Genomic DNA, 17,265 nt, shown 5'->3' with positions numbered 1-17,265 from the left:
TTGGGGAAGGACCTGGCTGCTTCCTAGAGCATTGCTGCCACATTCAGGCCTTTTCCATTTGAAACACTGCAGGCCAATGGTTTTCAGGAATCAGCCGTTGAGATTAAACTGACGACTGGAATCTACACCATCAAAGCAGAATAATCTTCAAAGCTGCAAAGCACCAGGGGCCGTTCATGGGGTCGGGAAGTTCCAGGGCCCTGCCTTGCTGCAGAGAAACATACAACGTATGATAGACTTAGTCCTGTCCTGGTTCTCAGCTGACTTGAGACAAGAAGAAAAGGAAGAGACAGACCAGGTAGAGACAGTGAACCTGGATCGTGACATTTCCTATGATATAGAAAAGGCTTCCAACAGCCTTGGGTGGCCATATATCCAGAAACATGGTTCAAGGATGGAAATCAGAGCCTGGCAAGAGAGATAAGAGATTAATCCAAAATTTGGAGGTCTGATAGCCACCTCCTGTGCCAGGGGTAGAGAGGTATAGGAGTCTGGCAGGACCAGCTTGAGAGCAGCGATGGGCGGTGGCTCAGACCTAAAAGTGCCATGGCTTAGACATGAATCGAACAAAGCTCACTGACTCATGGAATGTCTTATTTCAAACTCAATCCTAGAGCCTGGGTGGAAACTGTCTGTGAGTACATGGTCCACTTCTGCGGATTAAATCTCTTGGTCTACACAGGGTGTGTGCAACAAAGATTGTGGACACTACCTGGGGAACCGGGTGGAGTTTCATCCCCTTTGGAATGGGAGCATTCACAGGCTACATCCAGAGCAGAGCCGAATTTCTGTTCATCCGATGGGAACGTGCCATCCTTGCAAGGCTGGTAGCAGTCACGCCCTTCTCGGCCAATGGAAGGAGTCAAAACACATTCATTCAGCATGTCCTGGAGGACTTCCTTCTTTTCAGCTTCCGGAAGCTTCATGCTGTGCCAGGTGGGGCAAGAACGACACAAGAGGAAACCAGGAGGATCAGACACCATGGCTTGCTACCTAGCTGGTGTTGATGGGAGGCAAGGGAGTGGTCGCAGAAAGGAAAGGGACCATAGCCTTGAGAGAGAAAAGGTTATCCTACAAGAGGCAGAGTGTGGCCAGGAAGGGGTGGGAGAGAAGCAACAACAGATAGATCCTCAGTCCACTGGCCACATAACGAGCAATGAGGAATGAGACTCGACCATCCCAGTATGGTACAGTCACGAGACGAAGGACAAATGGGAGTCCATGCCAGGGGCAACCGCCACGTGCCTGAGTCATGTTGAATTTAACATAGACTGATCAAGCGGTTACAGTCTTGAGTCACTGTGCACTGCAGAAAATTGTGCCCTCCAGGCACTTTTCTATTAATAGTGTCACATGACACCCCAACCTTTTGGTTTTGGTTAGGTAATTCCGTGTTAATTTTGCCAGCTGTCTGTCTCTCAGTTCCTTTGCTGGTTACCTTCCTACCAGGGACCTTTGAGAACTGTGTAGAGATGCGTCTCCTCCTGGTGTTCATTTACAGGACAGAACGGGTATTTTGTGCGTACGGGGAATCCTAAGGCTGCTGAGTTCATCTGGGGCTCCCCCAGACAAGCAGCCCCGTGACAGCAGACAACCGAGGGAACAGGGCCATTTGCCGCTGAGGGAATTCAGTCACTACCATCTGCAGCTCTGCTGATCCCTGCATCTGCCACCTGGACTCTTGTGACCTCACCTACTGTTCTTTCTGAGTCCCTATCCTTTTTCACCCACACATTACCGGGTCCCCAGTATTCATTGTTACCTGGTGGTGAGGGATTCTTCTGCTTGTTCATCCTCCTCCTCCTCCTCCTCCTCATCATCATCATCATCTTCTGCAAAGAAATTCAGAAATCTCCCATGATGTGGAGCTCCCACATCACCACTATAAACACAGGGGCTTATATGCCTTAGCAACGTAATTATCTACGCATGACTAACTCTTGTTCTGAAGCTCCAGGGCACTGCCCTGGAGAACTGTTGCGGTATGGATTTCAGATCCAGCAGGGAGTGTCTCTGATTCGGGGGCTCACCATGACTGAGACTGGGCAAAAGTTTAAACTGTCTCTTGTCCAGATCCGTGGATGCCTGTCCAGTTTCAATCTGATTTCAGCGAACAGTGTCTTGCAGGTACCACAGTCATGCAACAGGCGCAGGCCCTGTGTGCTCCCAGTGCTCACGGAGAGTCTCCTCCTTGCCCCGAGGACAGCACAATCACCCGGTCCCAAGTCCCTCCACATGTGGACTCATGGGTCCCCAAGTGGACGTCGGTGTTATGGACGGGCCGTCTGTATGAAGAGCGTTTCAGTCTAAACGACGTTCCATCTCCAAGGCCTACTACATCCAATACCTCATTCCCCTCCACAAAGTCAGGGGCTTTATTTTTCCTGAAGTGCATTCGTGAACTTTCGCATGTGATCACCACAGCTATGACAGGTTACTTGATAGACAGTTGAGGAGACAGTTATGGAGAAAGCGAAGATCACTCTCTCGCCCACAGTCAATAAAGACAGCTCCTGGGCGGGAGCCTGGAACTTCCCGCTTAGCTCAGGACTCCCTGCACTCGAACAAGCTGCCTCCTTCCTCGTCCTCCCTTCTGGGCTCTGACACTGGTGGAGGCTGCCTCCTGCCCTAAAGGCAGTTCCCTCGGGGAGGACACAGATGGGTGGAGCACCGTGACCTCCACCCTGTGCACTTCTCCTCTCCTTTCCCACCTGCTAGTCCGGGTCCTCTGGTGGCCCCATGTGTCACATGGAAACCAAGACAGCGGCTGCCAACAATGTGAGGGGAGGCGGGAGATGTCTGGGGAGCCCAGGACCTCGGAGCAGCTCAGTGCACACAGGGCCTGTGGCCGCCTTACCGGGGCTGAGCTGGCGGGCAAGGCACTCTGCCAGCCTGTGTCCCTCGGCCACTTGCTCCTGGATGCCCTGGCCTTGGGAACGCTCGGGGTCATCGTGGGTGAGGAGGTCCTTGAGGTGCTGATCGACTGGCTCAGAAACTTCTCTCCCTTCCCGTAACTTCTGCCACAACTGGGTCAGCTCTTCAGCCTGAGCTTTAATCAGGATATGATATTGCCTAAGGTGGGACATAGAGAAAATTTTAAAACACAGAGTTGAATAGATTCTCTGAGAGCTTTCACGGACGTTTCTGTGATTTTCCGCAAGGAGCCCTCAAGGCCACGTTCTGGCACGTGTGTGGGGCCCTGCCTGTGACACAGAAAGAAGAAGGTAAAACAAGGCTCCTCTGTGTCGGGGAGTCTCCTTGACCTCCTCTGCAGCTCCTTCTTCTGTAAACAAAGCCAGGTGTCTTCCTCAACACCCGTCAGAGAGATGTCCCTTCAGGCCCTCCCTGCGGCACAGCCATTTCCTGTGAACCTACACGGTGTGCATCGTGCTGTGCATGGACCCAGCGCCAGCCACAGAAATGTGGACAGGACAGCTGGTGTGGACTACACAGGTCAGGAGAGCGGCAGGGTCAAGAGGACAGCATTGTCTGAAGGAAAACATGACCGACAAGCTGTCATCCCTCAGGAGGTGACTGTGTTACAGGCAAATGAGGTGGTGATCTCACAACAGTGTGAATGTGGCCAATGCCACAAATTGTTCACTTGAATTTGGTGACTTTCAGCTCAATAAATGATATTTATTTGACACAGAGTGAATGATACATGGAAGCCAATGAAAATGAAACACGACAGGCCAAAACCTCTGGGATGCAGCAAAGGCGATCATAAGAGGGAAGCATATAGCAATCCAGGCCTTCGTAAAAGAGGAAGAAAAGTCTCAAATACACAACCTAACTTTACACCTAGAGGAGCTGGAAAAAGAACAGCAAATGAAGCCCAAAACCAGCAGAAGAAGGGAAATGATAAAGATGAGATCAGAAGTCAATGATATGGAAATAAAATAAAACGGAACACATCAATGAAACCAAGAGCTGGTTCTTTGAATGAATTAACATTATCGGTAAGTCCCTAGCCAGCTTTATCAAAAGAAAAAGGAAAGGGCCCAAATAAATAAACTCAGGAGTGAAAGTGAAGCGACCACAACCAACACTGCAGAAATACACACAAAAAAGAAGACATTATTATGAGCAATTATATGCCAACAAATGGCCCAAATCTGGAAGAAAAGGACAAATCCCTAGAAACATATAAACTCCCCAAACTGCAATAGGAAGAAATAGAAAATTTGAACAGATACATAACAAGTTGAGAAATTGAATCAGCAATAAAAAAACACCCAACAAACAAGAGTCCGGGGTCAGCTGGTTCCCCAGGGGAATTGCACCTGACATTAAAGAAGGGTCCGTACCTATTCTCCTGAAGCTGTTTGAAATAGAAATGGGGGGAAAACTTCCAAACTCATCCTACAAGGCCAGCATTAACTTGACCCCAAAACCATCCAAATCCCCACTAAAAAGGAGACTTGCAGACCAATCTCCCTGATGAACACGGATGCGAAAATTCTCCACAAGATACTAGCCACCCATACCCAACAATACATTAAAAGAATTATTCACGGGGTGCCTGGGTGGCTCAGTCGGTTGAGCGTCCAACTTCAGCTCAGGTCATGATCTCAAGGTTCGTGAGTTTGGGCCCCCATCGGGCTCTGTGCAGACAGTCCAGAGCCTGGAGCCTGCTTCGGATTCTGGGTCTCCCTCTCTCTCTGCCCCTCCCCCACCTGCGCTCTGTCTCCCTCTGCCTCTCAAACATAAAGAGAAAATTAAAACAAAAAAAAAACAACAAAGAATTATTCACCACAATCAGGGGGGGATTTATTCCTGGGCCGCAAGGTTTGTGTTAATATCTGCGCATCAACCAACCTGATACAGCACATGAATAAAAGAATGGATAAGAACCACATGATCCTCTCAATAGATGCAGGAAAAGTTTTTGACAAAATCCAGCATCCTTTCTTGAGAAAACCCTCAAGAAAGTAGGGATAGAAGGAACATACCTCAAGATCATATATACCGATTACAAAAGACCCACAGCTAATATCACCTCAGTGGGGAAAAACTGAGGTCCCTAAGGTCAGGAACACGACAGAAGGTCCACTCTCACCGCTCTTGTTGAACATAGCGTTGGAAGTCCTAGCCTCAGCAACCAGACAGCAAAAGAAATAAAAGGCATCCAAATCAGCAAGGAACAAGTCAAACTTTCACTCTTTGTAGACAACATGATACTCCACATGGAAAACCGGAAAGACTCCCCAAAACACTGCTAGAACTGATGCATGGATTCAGCAAATTCACTGGAATATGGTCAACGTACAGAAATTGCTTGCATTTCTGTATACCGATAATGAAGCAGCAGAAAGAGAAATCAAGGAACTGATCCCATTGACTAGGGTACTGAAAACCACAAAATACATGGGAATGAACCTACCAAAGAGGTAAAAGATTTGCTGTAACTATAAAAAGCTGTAAACTGTAGAAAACTTATGAAAGAAATTGAAGACACACACACAAAAATGGAAAAACAATCCATGCTCCTGGATCTGAGGAACAAATATTGTTAAAATGTCATCACTGGGGCGCCTGGGAGGCTCAGTCGGTTAAGCATATGACTTCAGCCCAGGTCATGGTCCCGCGCGTCGTGGGTTCGAGCCCCACGTCGGGCTCTGTGCTGACCGCTCAGAGCCTGGAGCCTGCTTCAAATTCTGGATCTCTCTCTCTCTCTCTCTGTCCCTCCCCTGTTTGCACTCTGTCTCTCTGTCTCCCAAGATAAAAGAAATACTAAAAAAAAAAAAAAAAAATGTTTTTAATCTGAATACTACCCAAAGCAATCTACAGAGTCAATGCAATTCCTATCAAAAGAACACCAGCATTCTTCACAGAGCTAGAACAAGTAATCCTTACATTTCTGGACTTCAAGTCATATTATAAAGCTGTAATCATCAAGACAGTATGGTATCAGCACAAATACAGACACACAGAACCAGGGGACAGAAGAGAGAACTCAGAAATGGACCCACAAATCTATGGCCAAATAAGCTTCAACAACACATGAAAGATTATTCAATGGAAAAAAGACGGTCTCTTCGGCAAATGGGGTTGGAAAAACTGGACAGAGACGTGTGGAAGAATGAACCTGGAGAACGTTCTTACACCGTACACAAAAATAAACTCAAAATGGATGAAAGACTTAAATGTAGGACAGGAAACCATCAAAATCCTGCAGGAGAAGACAGGTGGCAACCTCTTTGACCTTGGCCGCAGGAACTTCTTACTACACATGTCTCCTGAGGCAAACATGAACCACTGGGATCTCATCAAGATGAAAAGCTTCAACAAACAACAAACTCAAAGGCAATCGAAGCGATGGGAGAAAATATTTACAAACAACATATCGGATAAAGAGTCAGTATTCAATATGTATAAAACAACCTTGATCAAACTCAAAACTCAACACCCAAGAAGCAAATGATCCCGTAAAGAATTGGGCAAAAGACAGAAACAGACACTTCTCCAAAGAAGACATCCAGATGGTAACAGACACACGAAAACTTGCTCAACATCATTCATCATCAGGGAAAAGGAAAGTAAAACCACAATGAGATACCACTCCTATCTGTCAGAATGGCTAAAATGAATAACAGATGGTGAGGATGTGGAGAAAGGGGACCACTTTGGCACTTTTGCTGGTAGAAATGCAAACTGGTGCAGCCACTCTGGAAAACAGTGCGGAAGTTCCTCAAGAAATTTAGAGAAGAGCTACCCTACAATCCGGCAATGGCACTACTAGGTAGTTATCCAAAGGACTCAAAAATGCTGATTCGAAGGGGCACCTGCACCCCAATGTTATAGTACTGTTATCAACAATAGCCAAAGGATGGAAAGAGCCCAGATGTCCATCGACGGATGAATGGATTGAGAAGACATGGTACATAAATTGATACAACGGAACATTACTTGGTGATGAAAAAGAATGGATCTGCCCTTTGCAACACTGTGGATGGAACTAGAGTGTATTATGCTAAGCCGAATAAGTCAATCAGAGAAAGATAAAGATCACATGATTTCACTCATATGTGGAATTTAAGACACAAACCAGATGCACCAGGGGAAAGGAAGGAAAATTAAGATAAAAACAGAGACAGAAGCAAACCATTAGAGAGAGACATTTAAATGCAAAGAATAACCTGAGACTTGCTGGAGGGGTTTTGGGTGGGAGATGGGCTAAATGGGTGATGGGCATTAGGGGGGCAGTTTTCGGGATGAGCACCGGGTGTCATTTGTAAGAGATGATACCCTAAAATCTCCTGCGGAAACCATTTATACACTATATGCGAACTCATTTGGATTTAAATAAATTAAAAAAAAAAAAATACAAACATTGAGCGAGGCCCCGAATAATTGGAGTCCGCAATACACCAGATACTGCTGTCTTCACTGTTTGACAGATGTGTGTGTGCACCTGTGTGCCAGGCAAGTTTCTGCCCTTCTCCTGGCCCAGACCTGTCGCTGACAAGAGTCAGAGATGCCTACGGCCTCCCACCAGCCACGGAGCCCTCCTTACCTGAGCTTCTCGGTCAAGGTCTCTGCCAACTTCCCCTGCTTACGCTGCAGCGTCTCCCCCAGCACGGATTCGATGATGTCTTTCAACTCTTCACACTCTGAGAACACAGACACCGGCCTCAGTGGACAAGCTACACGTGCCGCTGTGCTCGCTGCCTCCAGGGAGGGGGGCGGGGTGTACCCCAGGACAATGTAACCCCAGCATCGGGCTCTGCGCATCTCATTCCTCAGCCCCCCAGCTACACGGTATTTGATACCTCCCTGTTTTAGAGCTGAGGGAAGAGCAGCTCCAAGGCGTGGACAGGAACTAGACAAGGTGAATGACTGGGATTTGGCAGAATCAGAATCCACATCCCCTGACACTCACCCTGATCATGGCCACTCACCTGAGCTGGCAGCCTCTTAGGTAGGACACTAAGCAGGGACATGAAGTGAGGCCCTTAGGACCACAGGACTGACTCATGGTTCCCTTGAGTTGGATAATGAGCACATGTCTCAAAGGCAAAAAGTTCACCCGTATACTCTTGTGTGCACTATAATGCGTAAAACCAGAAGGACCTGAAAGCGATACGGCCAAACACTAACAAAGCTTGTGGTATCAGAAGCAGCAGACGGGGGGGGGGGGCGCCTGAGTGGCTCAGTCTGGCGAGCTTCGCCTTGGGCTCGGGTCATGACCTCGTGGTTCGTGAGTGCAAGCCCCCGCAGCAGGCTCACTGCTCTCAGCGCAGAGCCCACTTCTCGGATCCCGTGTCCCTCTCTCACTGCCCGTCCCCTCCACTCAAAGCAGCAGGTACTATGACAGCAGCAGGATCACAGAGGAGGAATGTGAGGCACAGAAATCGGGGCAGGGCAGCATGGCGGGGAGCACAGGAAGACTGGCCCAGAGCCAGACTGTGTTCCCTCCACCCCAAGCTCCTGGGTGATGCCTTCCTTCGTCGTCTTCACAAGTGGTTTCCCGCACTTGTGTCACGGTTATCAGGAAAGATGCAAAGAAAACTTTGCTTGTCCTTACCCCAAAGCTCATCATCTCTTCACCTTGCTAAAGAGCCGCTTCCAACGTTACTTTTCTCCCCATCAGTCATTTGTAATCCCACCTCTCCTTGTTTTATGGAAAACTCTTGGTAAGGAAACGGCAACAGTTCGGGCTCAGAGTCGTCAGGATTCCTTCCCATCGCCCCGCTGCACACATGCCCCTAACTCAGGATTCCTCCCGCCATGGCAGCCCCCTCTGAATGAACAGGCAGCTGGCCTCCCCATTCCAGGCTGACCGTGGGGGAGGGCCAGCTCCACACACTGGCTTGGGCGGTCACCGGGGCTGTGGTCTCCCCCGCTCACCCTCATTCTCACCGGGCCACTTGACTCCTGGCCAGGCCTGGCCCTGCTGGCCGTCCTGCATCCTTGAAGGTTCCCCAGCTCAGGGAGAGACACAGGAGGGAGCACAGATTGTCTGATGGGCCTTGAAATGCCCTCTACCTCGCCACAGGGTGTCAATGGCTACCGAGGACTCAGGAAGCAGAGCCTGTGCCCACGAAGCACAGCTTCCCTCTCATCAGGGGAGTCACTGTCTGGACGGCATTCCTCATGGATACCGCAGTTTCAGGGAAAGCAGACCCATCTTCCAGCTCCTTGCAAGCTGGCCGTGTCTCCTTGTCCCCGCCCGCGCCCCGTGTGCACCATCAGCAAGTTTCCCCAGTGAAACAGCTCGCTGCTTTGCCATTGGAACCTCAGAGAAGTGGGACGTGATGGAGTTCATTAGTCCGAGACACGAAGGCCAACAGTGATGCAGGATGTGACACACACACACACACACAGGACCCTGAGAGGACCAGGCATTTCTGGGTCTGCGTCAGGAATCAATCACTAGAAAGTTAACTGTAACCCCACCCTGTACAGCACTGCAAACCAACCTGGAGAAACTGCTAGTCTCGTTTTCCCCATTCTTCCCATCCTCGGCAAAATGAGGGTAAGACACCCACTTCCACTGGGTCCTCCGGGAGCTTTAGTCTGTTAAGCTTCCAACTCTTGATTTCGGCTCAGATCATGATCTCACATTCCTGAGATCGAGCCCCACGTCAGCCTCTGTGCTGACAGCACCGAGCCTGCTTGGCATCCTCTATCTCCCTCTCTCTCTGCTCCACCCCGACTAACACTGTCTCTCTCAAAACCAACAAACATACATTAAGAAATACCCACTGCTACTTTTCCTGGATTGTGGTCACAATGGAATTGATCGTGACGATGGAAATAGAGAAGACAAAGTCCGGAGAGGGCTTTCGTTTTCTCTCCACACAAAGCCAATTCCTGTCTCCAGGAATACAGACAGTCATCACTTTGGTGACCCTGACCTTGTAGGACTTACTATATTTCTGCAGCTGGTTGGCCAGGGAGTAGGCAGTAGCTTCGGATACAAGGAATTTCTCTCTGAGGTCTCGGAAGTCCTGCTGGCTTGCTTCCAGCTTGGATTGAAGCTCCTGGTTGAGTTCCAGGAGGCTCATTTCTGTCCCTGGATCAGACACCGGGTCAAGAGGTGCTGCCATGGTGACATGTGGCAGAAGAGGTAGAGCTGGGGACTGGGGAGAAGAAACCAAACACATGACGGGTTAAAAACAAGTGAAATCAAGTAGGTTCAATCAGGACTGAGGGGCGAGGATACAGCAATTCTTTACTTACTACTGGGAACAACTTGAACAACACCCCACAGCACTGGAGAGTCAGCAGCTACAAAAAGAAGGTTCGAGATGCCAGAGTCGAGAGCCCGAGGCACTGCCTGTAGCTCAGACTCCAACCGGAATGACAGACCGAGCACCTGGCACGCCAGGTGATGGTCTGCAGTTGCAATAACAGAATTGGAACGCGGGGATGTCATGGAACCTTGGGAGCCATTGCCTTCCAGGTGCCAAGGCTACGCAGATACCCAAGGCTGCCTAGTCTCCCCTGAAGGTCACCACTGATGGGGACCACCCCTCAGCGGCCACTCTCAGTAGTTGTCTACCCTTGTGCTAATACCACAGATCCCATATCTCTCTCTGTCTGTCTCTGTTTTAAGTTTATTTATTTATTTTGAGAGAAAGCACGAGCACGTGAGCGGGATGGGGTGGAGGGAGTGGGAGAGAGAGAGAATCCCAAGCAGACTCTGTGCTATCTGCACAGTACCGTACGGGAGCCTTGATCTCATGAACCGTGAGATCATGACCTGAGCCAAAATCAAGAATCAGACACTCAACCCAATGAGCCATCCAGGTGCCACAGACCCCATCTCTTTCCAAACACATCTCAGCATCGTTCTCACTGTTCATTCTTGTGTGTGCATAAAAACATCAAGGCAGAAATAGTTTCCCAAGTTTTACTAAAGGGCTGTCATCAAGCCACCCCACTTCTCTTTAAGGTCAAACAGACCTTCAGGCTTTTCCAGTGAGTGAAACATTCCAAAGTCTTAGACTGTCATGATGTTCTTCTCTGGATCTCTCTAGTTTGTCCTCTATCCATTAAAAAGTGTAAGACAGGAGGCAGAGTATAATACTAAGTGAATAAATATTTACTTGAGAAAAATGTTTTGTCCCAACTCTCACTGTTCTTCTGGCTGTTTTCCTGTGTTATGAGGCTTTCTTATCCCCTCTTGGGGCACCATTTTGGCTTCCCATTAAACTGATGTTGGATATCCCTATATCCTCGACTCCTTCTCTACGTGTGAGTTGTTTTTTTGTTGTTTTTATAATGTCACTAAACAACCATATTTCATGCTTGTCACTTACGGATTTCATGTGTCTCTCACAAGATCTCTTTCGAACTGTCAAAATGTTAATTTATACGTATGTCCTTGAATACATGTAGTGACCACCTACTTTGGAAACATCTATAAACTTGATGCTATTTGATTACGTTCATTTGGCCTACCTTCATATTTAATAGAACGGAGGTTAACAAACCCTCTGTTTGCTCTCTATTACTTAAGAGTCTGTTTCATGGTTTGCCTCTCTCTTTACCAACCGCCCATCGTTCATCTATTGGGTTTCTTAAATTCCACAGATGAGTGAAATCATATGATACGTGTCCTTCTCTGGCTGACTGACTTCACTTAGCATAATACACTCTCGCTCCATCCACGTCATTGCTAGAACTGATACACAAATTCAGTAAAGTCCCAGGACACAAAATCAACATACAGAAATCTCTTGCGTTCCCACACATCAATAATGAAGCACCACAAAGAAAAATCGAGGAGTTGAAACCATGTACAATTGCACCTAAAACCGTAAGATACTTAGGAATGAACCCAACCAAAGACGTAAAAGATCTGCACTCTGAAAACTAGAGAACCCTTACGAAAGGCACTGAAGAGGGCAGAAAGAAATGGAAAAACTTCCCGTGCTCATGGATTAGAAGAACAGATATCGTTAAAATGTTGATACTAACAAAAGCAATCCACACACTGACTGCAATCCCTATCAAAATACCACCAACCTTTTCCACAGAGCTACAACAAGCAATCCTCAACTTTGTATGCAACCAGAAAAGACCCCAAAGAGCCAAAGGAATCTTGGATGGCCTCGAAAGCCAACCTTGTACCCCACATCAAAGCGACTGACAGTACTTTTGCTGGAATACGTCTCAGTGTTTATTGCTCTAGAGTGACTTTCCTAAGGCAGCAACATGCCATTCTAATCTTATTTGAACTTGTCATTCTCACTCTCCTGTTTTTCATGAAATTATACTTTTTAGTGTTTGTTCTGTTGAATCGCTTTGGGTTTCTCCTCAAGACATTCTTATTGTGATGTTCACGTTCAATATTTGTTACCGATTTCCTGTCATTTGTTATTCTCTTTTCGGCTCGGTCATCTCTCTCTTTTTCAATTCTAACAGTTCTTTATTGGGGTCGAATTGACCTAGAGCAAAACGCACAAACCGCAAGCACACAGCTCAATGAATTTAACGTACGTATGCATCCTGTCACCACCCAGATCGAGATATAGAACACTTTCGTCCGTGGCGCAAAGTTCTCTTCTGCTCCTTGCCGGTCAATACCCATTTCCAAACACAAACACACTCTGAATTCTCACCCTAGACGACTTTTGCTTGTTCTTACACTTCATATAACTGCAATGATGTCGTATGTTCTCCTATGTTCTGTGTTCTCTCACTCGGTGTCTGGTTTTGAGATCTCGTCCTGATTAGCTGTGTGTCAGCCATTGGTGCTGATGCTGCCGAGAAATACTCTGCTTGGGGATTATAGCACAATTTGACTATCCGTGTTCCTGCTGGACAGATCTAGTTTTGGTTATCACACACAGAGTAAGGACAAATAATCATGTCCAAACTGTGTTTGTGCAGACACCCACTGGTTCCTCCCAGGTACACATCCTAGGAATAAAATGCTTGGGGAAAGCAGAGAAACTGACACAGACTTTTGCAAAGGCTTTGTCTCCTAGATTTCCGCCCAAAGATAGGCAGTCCCAGTTTCTCTACATTCCCACATACCTGGTATTCTTGGTCCTTTTGATTTTAGCCATTCTGCTAGCTGTTAGTGCTCGGTTTAGTTTTCGAATGCTCTTGGTCATTTGGGTATCTTCTTTTATGAAGCTCCTTTTGAGATCTTTTCCTCATCAATAAGCTCGGTTCTCTGTAATTTTCTTTGTGATGTGTGTAAGTTCCTTCTGTATTTTGGATAAGGTCGTTGCCATATATGAGGTATTGCAAGGAATTATTCCTGGACTGTGGATTGTGTTTTCACTGTGTATTTTATGATGACTTTTTAAATTTTACATATTTTGAGAGGGGGAGGGGCAGACAGAGAGGGAGAGGGTGTGTCTTTTCACTTTTTAAATAGTGATTTATGATCAACGAAGGATTTAATACTTTATGAAATCCAGGTTTTTATACTTTTTTTCTAAGTTCTTTATGTTGATAGAGAAAGTGAGTAGGGGAGGGGGAGGGAGAGAGATTCCCAGGCAGGCTCCACACTGTCAGTATGGAGCCCAATGCCCCCGGGGCTCAAACCCGTGAAGTGTGAGATCATGACCTGAGCCAGAATCCAGTGCCGGACGCGGACCTGACCAAGCCATCCAGGCACCCTTCCACATACATTTTAGAATTAGTTGGTAACTTCCCCCCAAAATGCCTACTCCAATAGGAATCAGGGTAATATTGATTTGGTATTCCAACAAGATTGGATCTTCTCATCTATGAAGGTGCTGTATACACTTTTATATGTATCTAGATCTCCTTTAATTTCTGTCAGCAATAGTTGTCTGGAGTCTTCCTTATATGTGTTCTTATGCATTTAATGATTGTGTGGATGTGAATCTCTATTGTGTTTATTGAGTTTAATTTTATTTTGTTTTTAAATTTCATTTTCTAAATGCTCACGGTTGGTATGGAGAAATACACTAGATTATCACACGAATGCTACCGGGGGATACTTTGGGTACGTTAGACGGCATTTTTAAAGTGTACCATGCGGGGTATGGGTGGCCCAGTTAGTTAAGCATCTGACTCTCTGGACTTTGTCTCAGGCCATGATCTCACGGCTAGTGATTCAAGCCCACACATCGGGTGCTGTGCTGACAGTGTGGAACCTGCTTGGGATTGTCTTGCTCTCCCTCTCTCTCTCCCCCTTCCCTGCTCAATCTCAGAATAAATAAATAAACATTAAAAAAGTAAATAAGGCGTACAATTAAATGCACAGCAAAATCAAACTCCAGCTACCATCAAGACACGGCATTTCTTCCAGCTCACAACTTCCCTTGTGGCCCTTTGCAGTCCATCACTGTCTCCGCCTCAGCCCCAGGCACCCACTGACCCTACAGGTGGGTTTGCCTTTTTTAACAACTCTAGGTAGGTGGAACGCTTTGGTGCCTACATTCCTTGGTGCAGCATAAGGATTCTGAAATCCATCCATATTACTGCACGTATCGCCAGTTTGTGCTTTTTTATCGCTAAGTAGTATTCCTCCGAACGGCTACATCCTGTCGATTTATACAGTCACCTACTAGTGGCCTCTGTGTGGTCTCCAGGGTTTAGCCACTGTGAAGAAAGCGATGGGGAGTATTCATGTACAGATCGGTGTGTAAATACTTAGAAGTGAAATGGCTGTTCATGTGAGTGGTCAATGTTTAACTATGGTTCAGCCTCTCTACATGACTGGACCAGTTTTCATTCCCACAAGTGTTGGAAACTTCTAGTGACTTCACATCCTCACCACATATATTTCCGGTCTTCTTCATTTTAGCCCATGGCAATGGACGTGTAACGCTAACTCACGGTAGCATTAACTTGTGTTCCTCCTGATGACTGAGTGTGTTCTGGAAAACTGACCTCCGTGCTTTGGAGCCAAAATATACCACAAAGACAGAGTCTGAGATAAGGAGGAACACTAACAGCTTTCTTGCTTTCCCAGGCAAAAAGGATGACAGCAGGCTAAGGCCTTCAAAAACTGCCAGCTCCTGCCCCTGGAGGAAGGGGTTGGGGGTCTTATCGGGAAAATCAAGGTGTGGCCAGTAGCGACAGCAACTGTGTACATGCCGCTACCCTCCTTCCTCATGTCCTGGGGTGTACCTGCTTCCTGATACAGAAGGCTAAGAAGGGAGGAGGGGAGCTTTGCAGAAGACAAGAAAAAGGTTACTTAGTTTAAAATCGAACCTGGGGAAACATCACTGAAGCCATTTTCATTTTTCTTCAACTTTATGCCTTTAAGTGGTTTCCAGCGGAGCATCTTTTCAAGTGCTTTTTGGCCATGTGTATATCTTGTTTTGTGAGGTATTTCTTCTTCGAGACTTTTGACCAGGAGCGCCTGGGTGGCTCAGCTGGTTAAGTGTCCGACTGGTGATTTTGGTTCTGGTCATGCTCCCACAGTTCCTGAGATCGAGCCCCACTTCAGGGTTTGTGCTCACTGTGTGGAGCCTGCTTGGGATTCTGTCTCCCTCTCTCTCTGACCCTTGCCTGCTTGCTCTCTATAGCCCTCTCAGAATAGATAAAAATAAACTTAAAAGACTCTTGACCAATTCTCTTCTTGCACTGTCTTATCACACAAAATACGTGTCAGAACAGTACACTGAACACTACACAGCATTACCTTGAGAAATTAATGAACTAAACACATGGAGAGGTAAAATTTGCTGTGGATTGGAAGACCTCAATATGGTTTACATGTCAGTTCTTCCCAAATTGATCTACAGATCTGATACAAGGCCAATCAAAATTCCAGCAGACATGCTAGTAAACATTTCTAAGCTGATCCAACACTTCATATGGAAATGGAAAGGATCTTGAATTATCAAAGTGATTTTAAAAAGAAGAATGGTGGATGACTCAAGTGCCTATTCCAGAATGGCCATACGCATCTTTTACGCAATTTTGGAGTGATGTATCCTATTATTATTCAGTTGTAAGAGTTTCTGTACGTTCTCACTGAAGCTTGGAAGTTGCTCTACTCCCTTTGTACGTGAAGTACATGTCCTTGTTCTAAAATTGGGCCAATATTTATATTAGTTTTTATGTGGCGAGAGAATATGGAAGACCAGAAAGCATTTAACTTACCAGAGAGGAAGACAGATCATCACTGGTCATTATGGAGAGGATGACCCTATGAGATTTAGTGAAGTTGCCTCCGTTTCCCCAGCTGGCCAAGACATAGTGGGTAGTAGCCACAGATGCCAGCCGTTTCCTCTGAAGACCTTGGCAGTATTGACTGGTTGGAGCCACCATGGATCCCGGGTGTCAGTTGTGTCCTAAAAGGCTGAAATCTGGCTGAGGCTCCAGGGCTGTTGGGCCAAGGCAGGTCACCCAGCTGTTGGAAAACACACAGGCAGACCAGGACAATCACCGAGGTCATAGCCAGGCAGCTTTGGTCATTTCCTCCAAGGAACCCACCAGCACTACACTTCTCATGACTTCCTGTTTACCACACTGAGATCCCCAGGACAGTTGGGAGAATGTGTTATTCACCACTGTATTCGGGGTTCCTAGCACTGAGCCAAGCACTGAGGAGGCCCTCAGGGACTTCCTTTCACTGATCAAATACAAGTTGCTGCCAATCTCTGACCATCTCAACTCCATTCCAGTCACAAATGTCCAGTCAGGGGCCCCCTGCTTTCTCCCAAGAGGTAGCAAATCCCCTCCCTCAGAGAGGAAGCTGCCCTACCCTCTCCATGTCCCAGGACACTGCCCTGTGGTGAGCTCTGATGAAGACGGGGTTCTCCTCGGGGATTCCTCTCAATGGCTCACTCTGTCATGGGGAAGAGATGTCCTGGGCCTGGCCCCCACACCAATCCTCTGCTCTGTCACAACACAACACCCCAGTGTAGGAGAGCTACCACATTGTGTTTGCATCGTTCTCCCACTGCTTTGTCCTCCTCGGGAAATCGTATTGATTTCCAAGTTCTGAACACAGCCTCAGGAAAATGAAGCACTCAACCAATAGTCAAGAAAATCACTGGTCAACAGATATTATGTGTAAAGCCTTCCACATTCCTGACCAGAAATTCAGAAGAATATTATTAGTATTATGACTTCAAATGCAAGGGTCCCCTGCCCTGGCCCCTCTTGGCCTTAGGGCAAAACGATTTGAGGTAAGAATGGACATCTCCAAATCTGATCCAAACACCATTGATCCCTCCAAACCCACACTTCCTTGGAGGCCATCCACTGTCAGGGCAGCTCCAATGTCGAAGCTCAGGGACTGGGGCAGAGCCTCATGGTCACACCATCCTACCCTTAGAAACGGTGCTTCCCGGCAGTGCAAACCAACCCCCG

General features: G+C 47.1%; 1 pseudogene; it reads right to left on the bottom strand.

Annotated features, from left to right (window-relative positions):
• Window positions 1-17,020, bottom strand: part of LOC128774509 (neuroblastoma breakpoint family member 6-like) — a 31,037-nt pseudogene extending 14,017 nt beyond the window's left edge.
• Between the last annotated feature and the right edge of the window lie 245 nt (window positions 17,021-17,265).

This window comes from Panthera pardus, unplaced genomic scaffold (assembly GCF_024362965.1).
Source record: "Panthera pardus isolate Hobbes unplaced genomic scaffold, ASM2436296v1 HiC_scaffold_329, whole genome shotgun sequence".
Taxonomy (NCBI): Eukaryota; Metazoa; Chordata; class Mammalia; order Carnivora; family Felidae; genus Panthera; species Panthera pardus.
The sequence above is the reverse complement of the archived record's forward strand: the minus strand, read 5'-3'. Positions and strand labels throughout refer to the sequence as shown.